We start from the raw sequence: 21,894 nt of genomic DNA, 5'->3' as shown, positions 1-21,894 counted from the left end.
AAATCTATTGCAGTGAATGAGTAAGTGAATAGGACTGAGGCGGGCCTGAGTCACAGAAATCCAGCGTCCTCTGACTGGACGTGGCCATACGGGATTTCCAGTGTCAGAGAAGTGGGGTGCCGGGAGGAGAACGCCTGTCCACAGAGCCCCAGCCCTGCCTGCTGACCTGTGTTCCCACTAATGACCAGAGGAGCTAACAAACAGCTACTTCTGTCCACGCTTCTGCCGCCCCACAATTGATGGCTTCACTTGTCTTGTTTGTTCACCACCTGAGCTGCTTTTCAACCCTCAGTTTTCTGCCAGATGGCAGGTGCTGTTGGCTGCAATGACCCCTGGGTTTGTGAACTCAATTGTCCTGGTCATTTAATCTCTTCAGTTGATCTTAGTGAATTCGGCAACCTGTTCTTTATGTGTATTTTCTAATTCACATCCTGAGCCCGTTAATCTTGCCTCGTGGTGTCTGATCTTGGGGCTGACACATGCTGCTGCTCAGAGGGAGCTCTCCTCTCGCTCTTCTGAATTTACCTTTCAGCAGAGCTTACCTCCCCCGGACCCCTGCCCACTGCATCATTTATAAGACAGAGGTTAATCCCAGGCCTAGAGTAAGAGCGTCACTGTACATGGGATGCCCTGGCAGCGATGGGCACAGTGTTGCTGACCCCTGACCCTCACCTGCTTGTCGTCCTGATTCTTAACCCCTGCAGGGTCTCTCTGCTGTACATATTTCTTGGGGACCCTCCAAGGTGGCTCGTAATTACTCTGCCCCCACATCCACAGTCATGCGCCAGGAGCGGACGCCCTTCCTCACTGGGTCAGTGCCAGGCCTTTGCCAGGGCCCGTCTCGGCCGGGCTGAGCCTGGGCGGTGCTGAGCCACACTGCTCTGCCCTGGGAGAGAGTGCCTGGCTCTGCTCAGGTGTTCTAACGTCAAGACGAACGTCACAGCTCCTCACTGCACATCGGCTTTCCAGCATTCGAGTCAGCATTTAGAGGGTCAAAGATGCAGCTCTGGACGGGGCAAAACCGGGAAAACGCGCCCGTCTCTGTCAGGCTGCAGAGCTGCAGACGTCCCGCGCAGTAGTTTCTGTGAGCCGCGTCTGGCATCGCAGTCTGTCTGTCTCAGTGCCCTCAACGGTTTGTTCCTTCCCTTGGACTTGAAGGGCTGGACCTGAGAACGCAGCCCGGATAGAGACATGGTGCTGTGTCCGGACGCCCCACTCCTTCCGGACGCCCCAATCCTTCCAGACGCAGGGCTAATGACAAGGCTCCTGCACGGGCAACTCCGCCCGCAGCGTCACCCTCGGTGCCCACGCGTCAGCACCCTTGCACGCCCGGCAGCTTGACCAGGCAGGTGCCAAGTTCCCGGAGCTCGGTTCGCCTGTGGCTGCCGAGAAGAGAGTAAATAAGCAGACATTTCTTAAATACACCTCACCACAGAAGTTTCAGGACTAGCTCTGCACCAGAATCACCCATGGAATTAAAGATAGATAAATGAATGACTGAACACACCTGCATCCCATGTGGACACACGGAAACTCAAGCGTTCCCTGGACGGGCCCTAGCACGTGCATCTGGATTCGCCATCAACCCAGGGAGGGGTCCCTCCTCACGCTGGGTCCCCAGGAACGCCCTGTGAACAGAACACGCCCCAGGGCCTTTGCACTTAGCCTGAGGAGCGACTGAGGAGCGACGGAGGGCCCTGAGTTACGTGCGGGGAGGAGGCAGCGGAGTCCTGATGACCTGCCTCCAGCTCGCGGTCCTGGTATTTATTTTTGTACTAATCCACTTTTAGTGAATAATTATAAATGCAAGATAATACTGCCGTGTTGTCTTGAGGTACTAGAAATCGGTACCAGGCCTGCTAAGGGACATGCATCCTTGCTGGGAAGAAAAGTTGCAACAGTCTGATGGGAAGTGTATTCCAATCGTCCATTCCACTGCAGTGACCAGGAAGCACACTGGCTTATTGGCGGTCACTGTTCTTCAGTCAGTATTTATTTTTTATCTTCTTGGATAACATTTATTACTTTACCCACTCATAACAGGCCTAAAAAACTCTTTTTGCATCTCACATGGAAGAAAGAAAATCAAAGTTTAATCTGCGGAACAGAAGTAATTAAATATATCTAAAAATTAAAAGCTATTAAGGCAGAAATAGAAATTACTTTGTAATGCACATTCTGTGAATTTCCAGCCCTAAGAAACTATATAAGACCCATTTAAATTTTGCTCCCAATCTAAAATGTTTACACGAATTTTTAAAAATCTAATACCGAGTAAGAAATAGCTGTCATTTTCTTCACAAATTTGCAATTGAGGACGAGGCTCATGGAGTTTATAGAACTTGTTCAAACTCATGTTAGCAAGCGAATGACATACGTAGGCAGGACTTAAACTGAGGTCTTTTCAAGTGCAAAGTCCATGCTCTATCTGCCGTGCCTCTAATGTTTTATTTTTTCTTTCTAATTGAGTTAATTTACTTTAGATTAAAGAAACATTTCAGAAGTGACCTTAAACTTGATTGTCAGAATTTTCCTCCACAGTGTGAATTGCATTGTTTGAAGTGTTTCCTGCAGGATGCACTATCTGAAAATCACCAGAGCATGTGAATATCACATATCATAAATTTATAAACGTGAATTATGGAAATAGAAAGTTGACCATAAAAATAGGCATGATTTTGATGATTTATCATGAAAATGACTTCTAAATTTATGGAACGTTGCTTAAAATTTAGAATTGCATCCGTAAGGCAGTTCAGTCTTGCACTGCTGATTAAGTTAATTCCTTCTCAGGGGCTGAGAGAAGATGTAGGCAGAGAGGCAGCTTTCTGGCACAGAGCACATCCCAGGAGTTTAGCTGAATTTTTCACCTGATTTGAGCTGCATAAATTACCAGACCACTCAGTTTTCCCACTGAAATCCTTCCAATGGGGAATCTACAAGCTCCCAGTTAACCCTAACAAGAGAATCAAGGCACATAAATTGCTTGGGTATTCCACATCTGGAATGCGTTCACCATTCGGCTATTTTAATACTTGGGGCCCAGGTGGTTACTCAGTGCCTGTTCTCTCCTTCCTATACAGCTAAATACCTACTTCCCGGTCTGTGCTGCAATTGTAGATAGCTACCGAGAGAGAAGTAGAAGGGAAGGGTTGGAGGAAAGCTCTTTAGGGGGAGGTAGAAAGCCAGCATGTATCCTGTTCCTTACCTCCTTCCTCCTGGAAACACAGCCACGAGGGCAGGAGCTCCAGCAGCCCTTTTGACTCTTGAAGTGATCCTCGAGTGGGAAGCCCCAGGTGCAGTGCAAGGTAGGAGAAATCTGGACCCTCGGTGTTTTCATGTAGCACTCAGAATATCTGTGGGCCACCCATTTCTAGTCTTCCTGCACGAGAGGAAAAGAAACAAACCTCTATCATGTGCAAGCCTTTTTTTCCCAGCCTTTGTTACTTGCAGCTGAATACAATTCCAGGTGGATGCATTGTCAACACTGTCCAGAGCCCACCAGAGCTCAGTGAAGGAAAATGGTCAGCTATGACCTGCCTGGGAAGCCCACCTTTTCCTCCGTGAACTCTTATTTTTCATCTCTTTGACACAATCCTTTATTAGTTGAAGGCTGTGCTATGGTTTTCTAAAGTAATCTGCATTGTTTGAATTCAAACTCAACTCAAATTGAGTTTGAAGTGATATGAAAGGCTGCACGTGTATAGTGGAAGGAGTCTGAGGCTTACACACAATCAGTCCTGATTTCAAATTACCGCTCTGCTACTTACGACACACCTCCCAAACGAGTTACTTGGTTTCCTTACTGGTAAAAGGGAAGAATAAGCGTTTTCCCTTGTAATCAGGACAGCTGTGAGGATGGGTGGAGGTAATACTATAAAACTCCAGGCACAGATATTCAACATATGTCTATGCATTATTTTTTATTTTTAAATTCCTAGAATAAATCTACAAAGGTTAGGAAGATATTGGAATGGCCCCAATAAAGTTCTCTGAAATTATTATTAATCTGAATGTGCCTTTATCTCTACCACTCTTGAGCACTTACTGTCATTCACAATTTTATATCTAATAGGTTTTCTGTGTATACTCCGTAAAACAGTTCTTCCAAACAGCAGCCGGGAAGCAGTGGCGATGACTTCTGTAAATAAATCTAGACTCATGTGTGAGAGAAAAAATGTTGGATGGGGGGAACGAGTTTGATTGCGTTTTTAAAGCTCCATTTTTATTAGCCTTAAACTAAAAGCATAAGCATTAAGAAAGGCCATTTGGCACAAAATATTTTTCTAGGTATAAATTATATTTATAGCTTTTGCAGCACCCCTTTGAATCCAGTTGAGTTGCACCACCTGTCTTCATTACCAGGGTCATTTAGCAGATATGAAAAGGCTGCTTCTACTCACACTTTAGTAGTGTGGAACAGACTCATGTCATTAATTTTATTCATCTATTAGCAGACATTAATCATCAGCATGGAGTATTTTTTAAATGACAATATTCAAGTCAACCTGTCTTTGAAGTCAGAGATTCTTCTACAAGGGTTATTAATGGTAGTTAGTACCATGAAATACTGATTGTAAAACAGGTATCAAAAATTAAAGGTAGGCAATAGCAGACAACCATAATTAAGCAATTGCAAAGTTCAATACTATTGCTCAATGATAAGGTACCAGATCTCATTATCCCAAAGTAAACAGGTCAAGTGGCAGATTGGTTTCATAACTCACTTTTTTTTTTTGCCTGGGCAGGCACCAGGAATCGAACCCGGGTCTCCGGCATGGTGCACCTCACATTTTAATGTGTCCTCAGACCGACTATAATCACATCAAAACATTAGGTGAAAACATGGTCTATGCAGAAATAGAAAATAAGTGCAGATACTTTATAAATGAATAATAGGACAGCACACTGACCAGGAGCACGTGAAATGGCCATACACAGCTCACTGTCCAGTTAATGTACCTTACAGTTCTCTCTATGCAGGTCCTATTCTGAGTAGCAGAGCTCTGAATATCACAAAGATCCCCTCCCCACCTGTGGAGTGCCCGCAGCCCTACTGAGGGTGAATTACTTCAGTTAATTATAATGCAAGTGACAAATTCAACCATACACGTACACACACATGTATATTTCTGTAACACCCACATACTCGAACCTACGCTCACGGAGTGAAAGGACACTGAACCAGTTGCCAACGTTAGAGAAGGCTGTCTAGAGGGCAACGCATTCGCAGAAACAAATTAGGGCAAAAGCACTCAATTTCTCACTAATTTGCCTTCTTCACACTGTTGACTCTTCAATTTGAAAAATACTTCCCCATGAGAACTTAAACAAGGTCTTCAAGGAGAGAAGGATAGAGAGTGCAGGTGTCCTTCTGAGCCCCCAGCCCCATCCCCACCACCAGATGAAATCACCTCCGGAAAGCACAAAGGAAGAACTAAAATCTGAACAGGGCTAGATAACAAAAAAGGATGTCCCACAGATGCAACAAAAGTTGAAAAATCTCTTCTAGATAAAATGTAAGTGAGGCTAAATTATATTAAGACGCTAAAACAAAACAAAACAAAACAGTTTGCCTTCCTGGAAAATGAGATTATTAAGTAAGAGATTCCAGCAGGAGCAACAATAACGTCCACCACATTTGGAGAAAGAGTCAAAGGTGGGCAGCTGATGAGGCCACGAGGTCTTCAATCCTAGAACTTTATTCTCGGCAGCAAAGGAAACCACTGCCCATTGGCAAACCCATTGGCTGCAACGCTGCGTCAGGTCACTGGAGCAAGAAATTTTTCATAGAAATGTGATGCTGTGCATTACAGGAAAATTTTTTAAACTTTGAAATAAACTTTCAAGCACTTTTGTGATTTTACTAGAATTTTCCAGGAGTTCTTCTCTCATTTACATGCAGAATGAGGCAATTTTGTACTTTTTTACATGCTTTCAAGAAGAATTTGTCTTTTTTCAAAATTTTGGTTTTCAGGGAGCATTTATGTTAATAATAGGGAGACATTTGCTTCATTTAAAAATATATTCTGTTCAGATTTTTAAAATCGGATTTTCCACCAACTTTATTCTGAAATCTTGTGTTCAGACAGCGTGATGTCTGTCAGATATAAACATTTTAAAATTCATTAAATACTAGCAAACAAATAGAGCAGGTGTCATTAAATGGAAGTTAATGATACCCATTTCAAGGTCTGGAAAGTGGGCAAGAATACTAAGATACAAAATATATGACAGTATCAGTACACAAAGTTTTAACAAAATTCCAGAAGACGACTCAGATTAAACAAAAACACCAAAAGCACAAAAGAATTGCAAATATTGCTGTTCACGCTAATTCTCTTTATTTAATTGCCCTTTCAACCACTTTGCTTTCAAACAAATGATCCATTTCTAAACCAGCAGCAGCAATAGGAACTCCATGAAGCTGTGACTTCTCCAAAATCCAAGATTTCCCTGAAGCAAAAGGCCACTTCCTTGCCATCAGGACTGGATTCTAATCTGGTTCCGAATGTATATTAGCAAAGGGAAAGTGATAAAGTGCAGTGGTTTAAGCACTGATGACTTAATTTTTTTCTCATCAATGTTAATAGCACTCCCTAGTAATCTTACCTGCCTGAAACAAGAATCATGTCTCCTGTTGTCCCTGTTTTGTGCTCTGGAATTTAACACAGTGTTTGAAATGTGGTGGGGGCTTAATACGTATTTCAAAGAAATGAAAGTTAGACACGGATGGCAGCGTCCTTCTTATTTAAAAATGGGTATGCAGAGTCCAGTGCAGTTCTGACCTGCTTTCTGCAGAATTCTGCAGCGTTCCGGGTTGAGAGAACTAAGAAAGAGATGGTGAGAGGAGATTATGTCAGCAGGATATCTCCCTCCGGTAAGTGAAAAGGTTTAATAAGGTTTAAGGGGGTTTTGCACAACATTGCCTCCTGCAAAAGGGAGGGGACCCCAGACGAGCCAGCCTATGTAGTGATGCCCACTCCCTACAGCTGATTCTCTTGTGTCTGTGGACAAGGGAGGGGTAAGTCACTCACATAATCTCAGGGTCCCAACTAAAGAGGGGGACTTCTGGATCAAGTCCCACAGTCTACCTGGGAAAAGCTGCATAATGAGGAAATGGACACACTTTTCTAAGCATAAAGATTACATAAAACTCCACACTTGAAATATTACTTTGTGGTAAATATATTCATCTTAGCCCCATAGAGAGACAGAGGTGTAGTTGATTGTTTTAAGTGCTTTTTCCCCTGAAATTCACACAAGTCAGACAATCACTCGAGAAAAATGTGCATGAAAAGTATCCTTTGTGCCAGTCTTCGATTTCATTCATTGTAATTGCAAAATAGTTTGATTCTTTGAAATGACTATGCAAATACACAGCCTTCTCAATGATTGAATCTCAGCTCAGAATTAGAAAACGCACCTTTCTCTTCTGGCAGATTTCCGTAGGTATAATTAACCATTTATTGGTGTCAAGGGGGATTATTGCTCAACGACTTGAATTCTGCACATTAAAGGATTTGAAAACGCATACGTGTATGACCAGGTTCTCATGAAACGGACAGAATTCTTCTGAGGGTAATAAAGATAAACGTGAATTCATGATCTACTGGCTCCGAGTCCATCTCAGCACATTTGGCATCATGAAGTCTCACAGGCACTGCAAATCTAACAGGTCCAGTTCTAAGTTAATTTTCACTTTACCTCTCCCCACATTTATCCTACTCTTATTTATATTATCCACCTCTCAGGGAATGTCAGCGATAGCTGCTCATCTCCCAAGCCAGGACACCGGGAGAGACGCCTGACACTCCTCTCTCACCCCACACGTAAAATCTTTCAAAGTTACCAGTTCATTTTCTTTCCTTCCTGACCCTCAAATGTAGCCCCTTCTTTCCATCTCTTCAGTCAACACCCACGTTTCAATAACCATCGTTTTTCTCTGAATCTCTGTAGCAGCCCCTAATCTGTTTTTTGATTTCAGCCACAGGCCTTTCTGATCTACTCTTCCACAGTGATGGAAAAGATCTTTCTAAAACACGAATGCAAACCACTTTCTGCTGAAAATCCTTCCACCCCACCCCCACCCCCACCCAGCACACCTTCCAGAATAAAACTAAACTTATTTTCCTCCTGCGTCCTGCGGTGTCCATGACCTGCCTCCAGACCGCTCCTTCCATCGTCTCCTTCCTGCCCCCCCATTGGCCATAGCCAAGGTAGAAATGTGGGCATTTCTCATGCCAAACTTATTCGTCCCTTGAACTGAAACACAGGTATTTTTCTTCCAAGATTAGCTTACTCCTATCTGAAAACACGGCCAGACTACGCTCTTACAGAATTCAGCCAAATCACCATTTCCTCTAGAACTTCTGCTCTAACTTCCTTCACTGTCATGCCCAACCATAAACTAAATCAGTATTTATAATTAGTATAATCCGTACTAATGATTACATATTTATAATTAGCATAAATATAACTACCTTTTACTTATATTACTACCGTTAGACTCCTTGAAGTCAAAGAGTTTGTGTGCATCTCTTTGCATGAAGCCTGGTACATTCCAAGCCATGCTCACATATTCTAATGATTCAAAAAGTGAGATAAATATAAGGCACACTCTAGCTAATTTATTCTCTTTAAATTTTCATCCAAGGGACTGCTGAAAACCATTAAGGCATTTAATATAGTTTATGAAAATGAATACTTCTGGATGAAGAAAAAATGTGTATTTCCAGAATGTAGCTAATTCTGGGGAAAAACACGACATTCTTAGGAACAAAGCCATCGTGTCCATCGTCTATACAAACCTCAATTCTCCTTAGATAGCTTCACCCTTCTGTATTAGATACATGGATAAACATGGGCTGCAATTTATATGAATTCTCTTCATTCTCATCAAACCCTATAAATTATAATATTTGCTACATCCTCCCATGGAAAAAGAAAATGTTTAATGAAATGTCAATCTTTAATGAAATGAAGAATTTCACACTATCCATGAAAATTCATTTTGATGAAATATTATCCCTCAATTCTGGAAATTCTGATTTTGTATTAGGCATTTTATGTATACTATCTGTTTTTATTATAAATATTTAGGAAACCGTAGCAATCATATTAAATAACATGCCCCTGTGTCATTGAATCCTTGAAATGAAGGATTGCTGATGTCAGATTAGGAAGCAAAATTTCATTGGTGAAAATAAGTAATTTAACACATAGCACCAAAATTGTTAGGTATGATATTCATTGAAAAGTAGTCAATAAAAAGTAAAATATGTCCCCATATGTCCAATCTACCCCAAATGACCAGCTAGGCAATATCTGTATTTTCCTCTTAGTCCAAAAAGACATTGCTAGGGATGATTCCACCTATCCCTTACCACCTCGTCTTCACTTTTTTGTTATCCTTTTCATTTACAACCTTGTACTGAAATGTTTATGTTACTTTGCAGGTTGTATCTTGCTTGTAATTCTTAACAGACCAGTTCATTTTCAATCGAGAATGGTTTGTAGAACATTTTCTTGCTTCATGCAATTGAGCCAGATACTATTTCTTCTATCGCAATAATGAGATAGCTGCACCTATATCCTGCAAAATAATGGGAACCTGTTAGCAAATGGGTGTCATTTTCTCTTATTCAGAAGGAAAAACTGAAAGTCAAAATTGTCTTTGCTATTCCATAACAACTGCATAATAGTTAGAGCTGGTTCTACAGAACTCTGAAGTGTTTTGTACTAGATTTCTATGAAAAATACTTCAAAGATCAAAGTGAGAGTGAAGTACATTTTTTCATCTAAAGAGAATATGAGAATTCCCTGTTGTCACCTGGTATTATTTTAACAACAACAAAAAGTGAAAATCAATGCTTGAGTGTAGTTACTCTTAATGATTATATAATAGGACACAACAAACTGATAAAATATGAAAATTAACATTAATATGAATATATAATACATGAATATTAAAGAACTTTCTAGAATGAGTAATAAAATAAAATAAGATTTTTATAATAACATTTCCCTTCTGAAATACAATTCTGATAGTGGCTGTTTTCCTAGTACCACTTACATCAATCAAAACAAATGAATTTCTTCAAATCTTCTCAAAATGTCCGTTTGTTGGTATGATTTGTCCTAATGACTAACAAAAAAGTAATTGTGAAATTCTCTACTATAATCAGAAATGAGTATGAAAACTGTATTGTCAAAGATAAAATAAATCCACTCCCAGTGATAGGTATAAAATCCTTTAGCCCGTACTACAAAATTACAATATCTCTTAAAAGAGAGATATTTTTGTAAATTTTTGGTGAACTTATTTGGAGTGAAACCGCACCTGAACCACTGAGAGGTTAGCTATGGTGTGCGGTCACTTCACGTGGTGAAGATCTTGATGTCGTAGCTGGTAAGATGTGTACTCAATTCCGATGGAATACAGAATGACTCCGCCGTACACCTACTCCAGGGCCTGCTGGTAACGACACAACGCGGTGCACGAACCTTCTCGCTATTCCAAACTCAGGACCTCTGAAACCAGAAGCACACGTGGCCCCAGAGTTTTGAGAAAATGGCTTTCAGAACTTTGCTGTGAGCCTAAGGCCAAACGTTCCTCTCTCCTCTGAGTCTGCTGCATAATCCAAACACTACGGCGTTATGATACAGAACTAGGCAGCACTTCTCATCAGTGGGCAAAAATACGTGCCCCCGTGTTGTCGTAACTCATTTAGTAATGTGAAGAATTTCAGGTTTCTTTTTTCTTCTTCAAAGAGCATATAAGAAAGTAGAATGATCAAGATTAAAACTGACATTTAAAATATGCTAGTATGTTACATTTCAAATACTATTCAGGAAATAATAGTGCCTAACTTTATATCAAACAGGATTATAACCCTCTTTTCAAAAACTTTTAAAAATAGGAACTGAAAATACGTATGGAAAGCATGGATGAGAGTAATACCAGTTTGTGTCGATAAGATATCTTACAAGCAAGCATCTGGTTCTTTTCATAATTTTGACCAGAGAAGGAAGCTCTCCTCACATCAGGGTCATCAGCAAGAATGGACGCAGACACCAAGGCCTTCTAGAGCACAAATCCATTTCCCTGGAGCACAGAGCTGTGACCATGTAACAGAGACAAGGATAAAGAGGTGCAGGCGAAGGCTGGGCGTGTAACTAAGTAGCTTCGTGAGACGGAGACCCCTAAGATGTAGTTATAATGATGTTACCCTGGCCTCGAGGAAAACTTGAGTAGAATGGAACTAGAAAACCAAACCATAGCGGTTCAAGTACAAACATACACATACAATTTCTGGGAACTGCACAGCAGCTCCGATATTCAGTGACCCTAGCTTGGCTAAGGTAGGAATAAGTCACACAGCTGTATCTCTACCTGCTCCCTGAACTCCATGACCTGTGAGCAGGGCTGCTCAGAGCAAGCTGTGGACCAGGAAAAGTTGGAAGCTCACAATGAATGAGTTTTCTTGGGATGAGAGCAAGATAAACAGTATCGTTACGATTATAACCCACACAAAGGATTATTTCATGACTCACCAAGCCTTATGACTTACTGTTTGAAAAACACCAATCGGAGAAGATTTGCCAATGACTCTCACTTTTTCTGATATCGCCATCATTCTGGCAACCCAGCATCCTGAAACCTTGAAGAGGTCTGCCCCGCCATCAACACTTCATCCATCACTCTGGTTGTGATGATTCCTGCCACTGCAATTCAGTATAAGAAGCCCAAAATGGTCAAAATGCTGTGTGTTATAGGAGACAGTGGGAAACTTTGAAAAATAAAATAGAATGAAAGAATTCACTACTGGAAAGTGTATTAACGTACCATAGTGGAGTCGCAAGTGTTCTTAGACAAATTTGGAATTTTAATTAAACTCCACCACTACGAAACAGATAAAGATACTACCAGATTGCTTTCTAGAGAAAGGTGGGAAAAAAATGTCTTCATTTCTAACAAAGAGAGCTTCTTCAAAAGCCCAACTGGCAGAAGTAAGAATAATAAGCACCCACTCCCCTTGTTTATGAAAAAGTCCTTGCATAAATTTGGCTAAAATGGGATTCAACAGCATTTTCAGAGAACAACTTATAAGTGGTAGAGATTTGTAAAATTTCATGTTGATCAATGTAGCAAACCCCAAAATTCCTCCTCAATACGGTAAAGTAACCCTGTTTAGTTGTCTCAGAGCCTTCCGTATTAATTATTATTTAATGTCTTAGAAACAGGAAAAAGCTGCTAGAAGATCTAGAAGTCAAGAAAAACCAAAAGCCTATGAAAGAAAACAAATATTTAACAATTGCTAACCAGAGGCAAAACACTTTAGTTGATTCATGTGTATTTTTTCACGTAATCCATACAACTTGTCAGGAGGTCTTACGTTCCATTTGTACTTTTGAGATTGTCATGACAGCGTCATACAAGCCAAGTGCTGGAGCCAGGAACTGAGAGTGTGTCTGTCCAATGGAAAGACCATGCACGTTCCATTCTACCCAGCTGCCTCCGTCAGGTGACAAAATGAAATAGCAGGACACAGACAATTCAAAGTTTTCAGTACCACGTTTTCTCCTGTGCATCATTGCCTAAGACCCTCCGTAATACCTCTGTCTTCAGGTTCCTTCTTCTCTAGAGACAGAGCGACGGCATAAGGACAAATACAAAATGAACAAAAGAATTCAAAAAATAATTTTGTAGAGATACAAAAAGAAGCCAAAACGTCATCACCGCTTCTCAAAAGATCCTGAGTGACTTTCTCATCTCCATGGTCATAAGCTCCCGGGTTTCGGGGCAGGAATTCTGCTTTATGTCAGAACTTGAGTGGAGGCAGCTGCAGCAACAAGGGAGTGAGGATTAGTGGTTAAAAGGTACTGAACTTACAGCTTGCCCACTTATCCTGCTAGGGAGGGATGATTCCTGACCATCCATGAGAAATAATGCCTTAACATCTTCTTTCTTGTAATCTTACCTTTTAAGCCCTTTCCCTGTCCCATGTCTTAACCCATTTTAAAGTAACCGAGCTGGGGTAAGACTTGCAAACTGATGACTGCAGACAAAACCCTTCTGTCATCATTGCACACAGGCTGATTTGTGGGGAAACAGTTGGGTGGGTCACCGTATCTGAGAATGTGTCTTTTACTAGTTCCTACCTCACTTCCCACATGCAACCTCGTCTGAGGCATACTAGTTTAACAACACTAATTCCCGATACCATAGTTGGCATTTAGATACTTCTTCTCACACAGAAATTTCAACTCCCTCTCTAATCCACCCCATGGGAATTTCCCATAGGAAATCCCATCAGATAAGAATTTCCTGTCCAAAACAAATCTGTACTAATACAGAGGCCAAGAGACAAACACGCAAACGCAGACGTAAATGCCGTCAAAGGCACTTCTAATACGGGAGTTGGTGCTGCTAATAGAGCATGAAAATTAGACCAGGCTCTCAGGGAAGACTTCAGAGTTTAAGCTTCAAAACTCCTCAGACAAAGTAATTACTTCATTACCACGGACTGAGGATTATTCTAGGTTTTGCAGACGTTACATACAAACTTATGTGGAAGGGGGAGGTACCCCAGTGATGCCCTTAGAATTGCTAAAACTCGAGAGCACATCATTTAAGAAGCAGGAAAGTGCTGAAAGAATTTCCAAATATTCCATCTCGCAATGCAGCAGATATTGAGGCCCAAAGAGTTCAAATTATTTGCCTGGGGTCACACAGAAAATTAGTGATAACCAAGAGGGCTGGTCTGCACATTTTGGATTCAGTTTTGAGGGTTTTTCATCATTTAGTAATTCTATGAAAATAGTCCACGCTGATTCCTTCAGCATCAGGCAGGGCTCCTGGGAACTCAGTTGTTGAGGCGTGCATGGCATGAAATAGCAGAAGTGTTATTTCCTTTGTAACACTTCTAAACTGAACACAGAGAGGCTATTTTTACTAACTAAGAACATTTAGAAATACCATGGGAAAGAGAGAACGCTCTCTGGTATGTCCTAGGAAGAGAAGGGACATATGAACCAAGCCTTTAAAATCCGAGAGGGAGGGAAACAATATGGCATTGGCATCGCCACTGCTGAAACTGCCCCAGAGCCAGAGACCCTCCTCAGACCCCAACCCAAACCTACTAGGGTGGACATGGCTGGACAGAGGTTCCCAGCACTAATAACCAGGAGACTCAGAGAAAGCTTTTCACAAGATGCAACATCCATTCCTGATACAGATTCTCAGCAAAAAAGGAATAGAGGGAACTCTGTCAATCTAATAATTGGCACCTATGAGAAACCTATAGCTAACATCAAACTAATGCTGGAAAATGCAATATATTCCTCCTAAGATCAGGAACAAGAACAAGACTTCTAATTCTGCTATTTCAATAAGGCAAAAAAATGGAAGGAAAGGAAATCCAATTTGGAAAGGAAGAAGTAAACTTGTCTTTATTCACAGACATGATTTTCTATGTAGAAAATCCAGCGCAATAAAAAAAACTACTAGATGTCATGTGTGTTTAGCAACATTTTAGGATGCAATATCAGTATAAAAACTGATTATGTCTTTATACTATAATCAAAATAATGGAATTAAACCAATAATGTTTAAAATGGCATCACAAATATGAAGCAAATAAGGATGAATCTACCAAAAGTTGGGTCCTACTGGTAGACTGGAAACCACAAAACATTGCTACAAGAAGCTAAATGAGATCTAAGTTGAGAGAGATACATTGTTCACGCGTCAGAAAACTGTCATTAAGTCAATTCACCCAATATGGGGCTGTAGGTTCAACTCACTGTCAATCACAATCTCGGCAGACTTTTGTAGAACTGCACAAGCTGGTTGTAAGATCCCTGTGGAATGCAAAGGGGCCAGACTGGCCAGACCATGTCAATAAAGAACAAAGCTGCAGGGCTAATAGTATCTGATGTTAAGGCTTATGACGAAGCTGTCGTAAGCAAGATAGTATGGTGTTGGGATTAAGATTGACATACAGAGCAACTGAACAAAATATTCAGTTCTGTTCTGAAGCCCAGAAACAGATCCACCCAGATATGGACAAATGATTTTTTATAACAGGGTTAGGTAATTCAGTGGAGAACAGTCTTTTCAACAAACAAACAGAGCCAGAACCACTGGAAATCTACATACCAAAAACAAAATCATTTCACTTTGTAGCTCAGAACATATATAAATGTAAAACCTAAAGCTACAACTTCTAGAAGAAAACACAGGAGAAAATCCTTGTAACCTTGGGTTAGGTAAAATTATCTTGGATACAACACCAAAGCACGAAGCATTTTAAAAATGATGTTCTAGTTTGCTAGCTGCCAGAATGCAATACACCAGAAACAGAACGGCTTTTAAAATGGAGAATTTGATAAGTTGCAAATTTACAGTTCTAAGGCTGAGCAGATGTCCCAATTAAAACAACTCTATAAAAATGTTCAATCTAAGGCATCCAGGGAAAGATACCTTGGTTCAAGAAGGCCAAGGAAGTTCAGGGTCTCTCTCTCAAGTGAGAAGGCACATGGTGAACACAGGAAGGGCACATGGCGAACATCGCATCATCTGCTAGCTTTCTCTCCTGGCCTCCTGTTTCATGAAGCTCTCTGGGAGGCATTTTCCTTCTTCATCTAGAAAGCGCTGGCTGATGGACTCTCTGCTTCGTGGTGCTGCAGCATTTTCTGCTCTCTCCGAATCTCCTTCATTCTCCAAAATGTTTGCTCTTTTATACAACTCCAGAAACTAATGAAGACCCACCAAATGGGTGGAGACATGTCATCACCTAATCCAGTTTAACAACCACTCTTGATTAAATCACATCTCCAGGGAGATGATCTGATTACAGTTTCAAATATAGAGTATTGAATAAGGATTATTCCGACTTTACAAAATGGGATTTTGGTTAAAATATGGCTTTTCTAGGGTACATACATCCTTTCAAACCAGCAAAAATGATAAACAGGATGTCATCAAAATGTAAAAGTTCTGCTCTTTGTAAATACTGTTAAGAGAATGAAAGACAAGTCATAGAACTGGGAGGAAATATTTGCAATGAACATATCTGATAAGGATTATGTTCAGAATGTAAAAAGAACTCCCAAAACTTACTAAGAAGACATAAAATCATTCCACAGCATACAAGCCAAACACCGTGAATAGACACCTCATGTAAGAAGATCTATAGACGACACTTGAGCACGGGGGATGGTGCCCAACGTGGTTAGGCAGAAAGAATGCTAATATCGCAATGTTGACACAACTGCACACACTGGAATGGCTAAGACTAAAGAGACTGATGTTAAGTTTTGGTGAGGAGGTAGGGGAACTGTGACTATCCCATATCCCTGCTGTGGATGTAAAATTGTACAGTTATTTAGGGTAACATTTTGTCAATTTCTTAAAAATTTAAACACACACTTAATATATGATCCAGACATCCTAATCCTAAGAGAAAAGAAAGGATAGGTCCACTTATGCATTTTTATTGCTGTTTTGCTTATAAATATCCCCAAACTAGTTAAAAATAGAAACAACTATCCATCAGTAGGTGAACAGATAAAAAAAAAATTATGGTTTATCCAGACAATATAATACTGCTAGACACTGAAGCAAATCATCACTGTGAAATCCTTTGAATAAATTTTTTTTTCTCTTTTCTCTGCATTGGCAGGCACCAGGAAAGGAACCTAGATCTCTGACAGGGTAGGGGAGAACTCTGCCACTGAGCCACCATCACACCGCCCTTTCCTTTTCTCTTTTACAAAAATGAAACATCATTTCACTCAAGATTTCTTACCCCTTAGTAGGCCCCCTTTGGTAAAAGTTTTCCTTGCCCCTCCCAAAAGTTTCTCCTCCTACCATCTTATCCATTTACTGTACCCTACCTAATGCTGATTCTTCTCTGGAATTGTTACAGCTGACACGAAGAGTAACTGTAATTTTCTAATTCAGTATCTCCCTCTGTCTATGTTTTTTCAATTTCTTCTTTCTGTTGACATATTTATAAAGGTGGTAAACATCTTCAACTTTTTTCTAACTTTAAAAATTATTGAACTTCCAATGATCCTGTTTCAACTCTCTCCTTTTCCTCATCATAAACCTCCTTAAATGAAAGATCTTTAACAAAATAGTAGCCTTCACTACTGACACAAAAACTTAATTGATGCCCATAGATGGATGAATGCTAAATTGTACCACACAGCTTCTACGGATAAACAGTGGGTCCTGCTTCCTCCACTCCTCTCCTACACCAGTGACATCCACCTTCTTTCTTGATAATCCTCGTCTTAACCTTACCTTTATATTTCTAAACGATATGCTTGTACCTCTAGTTCGTACTTCACTAATTATATATAGGCTCTGCTTACCAACTTCAGAAGCTATGCAACTCCCTGAAGACCTCCCTCCACCTCAGTCCCGTAGAGTGATTGTGATTTTTTTCTAGACTCAATTCATTATTTGCATTCCATCAAGGATGTAAATATTGGTCACTGTACAGTCAAGTAGAGGATAAAACTGCCATCTGCAGACAATATTTGGGTCTTCCTAGGATTGATCATTGACTCATAACTCCTTGTTTGCTCATCCCTCTTCCTGCTTAAGATTTTTCCAAATGCTTCCACAGATCCATCAATTACATTGCAATAAATTTTTAATCACATAGATAGCTCATAAAGGTTTTTTTCCTTTTCTTTTTCTATAAACATCCATCCTTCTGCTTGGTGAACAGCAGTCATGGGATTTCTTTGACATTCTATTTTGGAGACATTTCCTGATTCTTACACTCAGTGCCTTTTCCTTTATACCTCTCTTCCTTCCATTCTTCCTTCCTCCTTGCTTGTCCATAAAGTACATTTTCTACAAGTTTTGTATGACAGGGTGTATGATATTTTCGTGACTCAAAATAGGCTCATTCAAACCTAAGAGCTGACTGCTGGTTGTTAATTTAAAATAATTTCCTCATAAACAATATAAAACTGAATCCAGAGTTTGGAAGGGAGGGGGGGAAGAGCAGCAGCATAATTTTTCAGTCTCTGAATCTCACATAAAGACTCCAGAGCTAGTAAATGAAGCCAAAAACCCACAGGCAAGATTTACCAAAAAAAGGAGGCAACACACTCTTCCCACAAATGAGACACAGATGCAGCTAGAGACAAAGCAGCAGAAGCCAGAGGGCCTGTGTGGTGCGAGCATTCGTGCAGGAGAAAAGGGAGGAAGCAACTGGGCTGCAATGCAGAGGCCTAAAAGCAAACAGTACCCAAGTCCAGCACGAAGCTTGGGTGGCCAGCACGGGGGAGCACCTGAAATGGGAGAGGGTTTCACCCTCCCCAGTGGATACGAGAAGTTGCTGCGGTAAGAACTGCAGGAACCAGAGAAGACTGGCCCCTAAAAATGCCCAACACTAACAATAAGCTTCCCGTCTAGCCATGGCCCTACTTGTTTTTCTTTTGTCTCTATTGTCCATGTCTTGCTCAGTTTTTATTACTCACTTTGAATAGATTCCACATCACATTGGGGAAGCAAGAGAGCCAGACATCCCAGAAAGAATGATGCTTGCTGCACAGAACGAGAGGTAAAAGTTCTGTGAAGCTACAAATATTTACCTAAATCCCACTTCCCTCGACAAGCGTCCAGGTCAGAAGCCAAAGAAGAAAGCGACGGGTGTAGAAGCACATCCCTGTAGGGTGGAGGGCACCCTCCCTGCAGGCGCAGAAGTGCTGAGGGAAGACACCCCACAAAGCACATGAAAACTGCTATATCCCATGCTGTAGTTTCATTAGCTCTCGGTTTTGAGGCTAAAGGAAAATCCAAGTCAAGGAGTCATCAGGAGATGCCTTCTTCCCTGGAACCTGCACTCTGGGGCACAGGCAGAGGGCCTGTCCTGGGCTCGCGGGTCCCAAGCCGTGCACACGCGGCCTCTCCTGGCCTCTGTCCTGTCTGCTGCTCTGCTGAGTCTCAGCTTCTTGCTTTCATGGTTTTTGCTTTCTTGGTCTGAGTTGAGTTCCGCTTTTAAAGGGCTCCAGTGGAAGGATTAATATGACCCATCCTGGCTGTGGTAGCCTACTCCTCAACTGAAGAAATCTGTCCCTCCTCCATGAGGAGATCTCCCTTGGAATGGCTCACACTCGTGGTAATGGGCCATGAGTAAAAATACGCTTTTTCTGTACTATTTCAAAACTAGTCAAAACATCTTAAGAAAAGTAATTCAAAACATAAATGAACAACCTCAATCAGAATTACAGAAACTCATAAGTGAGATAAGCAAAATAAGAAAAGAATTAGAAATTAAAGCAAACTATTTTCTTCAACAAAATTAAAAAGTTTGTGCATAAAAGGACATCACCAAGAAAGTGAAAAGGCAACTAATAGAATGGAAGAAAACAGAAATCACATATTTGATAAGGTTTTAACATCACAAATATTTATAAAGCACCCCTAAAACTCAAGAATAAAAAGATAATTAAAAAATTAGCAAAGGACTTCAGTGGACACTTCTCCAAAGAAGATATTTAAAACTGCAACTAAATACATGAAAAGACGCTCTACATCATTAGGTAAATACAAATCAAACCCACAGTGAGGTGCTACCTTATACCTACTAGAATGACCACTAGTTTTAAAACCAGAAACTAGCAACTGCTGGTGAGAATGCAGTGAAATAGCAACCTTAGGGCACTGTTGATGGAATGCGAAATGGCGCAGCCGCTGGGGGAGACAGTCTGGCAGCTCCCCACAGCCACACATGTGGCACCACCATACGGTGGCAACCCCATGCCTAGGTATGTATCCAAGAGCACTGAAAGCAGGGACTCGGGCACGCATCTGTACACCAGCGTTCAGAGCAGCGTTACTCACAACAGACACAAGGTAGAAGAAACTCAGATGTCTATTAGCAGACGAATGGATAAACCTAATGGGATATCATAATATGAGGGAATATTATTCAGCCTTGAAAAAGGAATGAAGTTATGAAAAAAGCTGCTACAGGGATGAACCTTGAAGACACCATGATGAGTGAAATAAATCAGACACAAAGCAGCAGGTATTGCACGATTCCACTAATATGAAATAGCTAGAAAATGCAGTTCGTCGAGACAGAAAGTATTCTGCTTGTTTCCAGGGGAATGGGGAGAGAGAATGGGTAGTTAATGCGTCATGGGCACAGTGTTTCTATTTTGAGGTGACGGGAAAGTTCTGGTAATGGATCACGATGAATTAATGCAGCATTATGAAAGTGATCAATCCCTCTGAAATGTGTGCTTGGGTGTGCTGGAGACAGGAAAGTCCATTTTGCGTATATTTTTCCATAATTTAAGAAAGAGAGAGACTAAAGAGACAGTTAGCAGCTAAAAGCAATATATGATCCTAAACTGACTCTTAAAAATGGAGGATAAAATGGCCAAGAGCTAATTATTGGGATACGAAAACCCTGAAGTGTAGACTCGTCTTTATAGGATCGCTAAGCTTCGTGAACTGGATAACTGTCCTTACAGTGGCTGTGTGCATGAATAAACCTGTTCTCAGAGATGTGCAGGGAAGTGATAAGTGTTCAAGGAGCATGGTGTACACAACCTACTCTCAAATGTTTAGAAAATAGATAAACAGATGGTAAGTAGTAGGTAGGTAGATGGATAGAAGGATGGAATGATATAGAAAATGTGGGAAATTTTAAAAAATGGTATCTGCGTGGGAAACGATGGAATTCACTATGTGGGGTTTGTGTTATTTCACAACTATGCAGGAAAAGTAAAATTATTTCAAAATAAAAAGTTTATTTTTAAAAAGTAAACTATTTTCTCAAAAAGAAAATTAAAAGGGATGTAAGAATGATTACATACAAAAATAATGCCTTAAAGAAATAAAAAGTACAAATTAAATTAAAGACAAAATTAATTTGAGAAACAGTAACAAACACTTGAGCAAAGTCCACGGCGTGAGGACGACAGTGCTCCCTCCCTGAAGGAGAGAGTCAGGGCAAGGCACAGGGCAGCGCTGATGACTATAATTCAGGAAAGCTACTACAGCAGTAAGAATATTTGGAAGTAAAAATTGAAAGAAAACAACCATGTGCTTGAAATATCAACCCAAAGAGACAAACACCAACATGTCTTAGTAAAGTCACTGTGCATAGAAATCTGATTTTTTCAGTGCTTAAAAGACCTTTCTCCACTTCCTCCTTTTGTAGTTTCTGATGAGAAATTTGTTGCAATTCTTATCTGTTTGTAATGTTTCTTTTTAACTTGTCCATCTTCAATATTGTCTCTTTTCTTTGTTTCCAAAGGAGAAACCTGATCTCTGAGGCCAGCCCCCTAGGCCAGGCATCCTGAAGTCCAGTACACAGGTTTTATGTCATCTCCCCGTTCTTAATGCGGGGTCTCGTGGTTGACTTCCCCCGTGCCTTGGATCCCTGCGAAGTCTCTGATTTAATTCCTCCTGAGAAGAAGCCTCTTGTCCGTGGGGACGTGGTGTTCAGGGGACTGGTTAGAGCCGTGGAAAGGGCTGACAGTCTATATAGAGTCCAGCCAATCTTCTCGTTTCCAGCTTCATGCTTCCCCCGCAACCTCGTGGCACCTGGACATGGTGAGAAGCCGTGGATTAGATGGACGCAGTGACGTCAGCCTCCCTCACAAAACACTTACCCTTTGCATGTCTCCACGGGTTTCCTCCTCTGTAAATTGTGGGTAAAACCTCACTTTGCAACTGACACACTAAGGTTTTTATGCTGCCTTAGCTAGCTAATGAGAGAAGGCTTTTAGAAACATTACATTAAACTATTTCCCATATTTGAGAAATTTAAATGAAACAGGAAATTTCCACAATCCTCACACTTACTCTTCAAGCCACTTTAATCTTTCTTCTGCCCTAACCACTAAAGC

The sequence above is a fragment of the Tamandua tetradactyla genome, chromosome 15, assembly GCF_023851605.1.
Source record: "Tamandua tetradactyla isolate mTamTet1 chromosome 15, mTamTet1.pri, whole genome shotgun sequence".
Lineage (NCBI taxonomy): Eukaryota > Metazoa > Chordata > Mammalia > Pilosa > Myrmecophagidae > Tamandua > Tamandua tetradactyla.
This window is presented reverse-complemented; position numbering follows the sequence as displayed.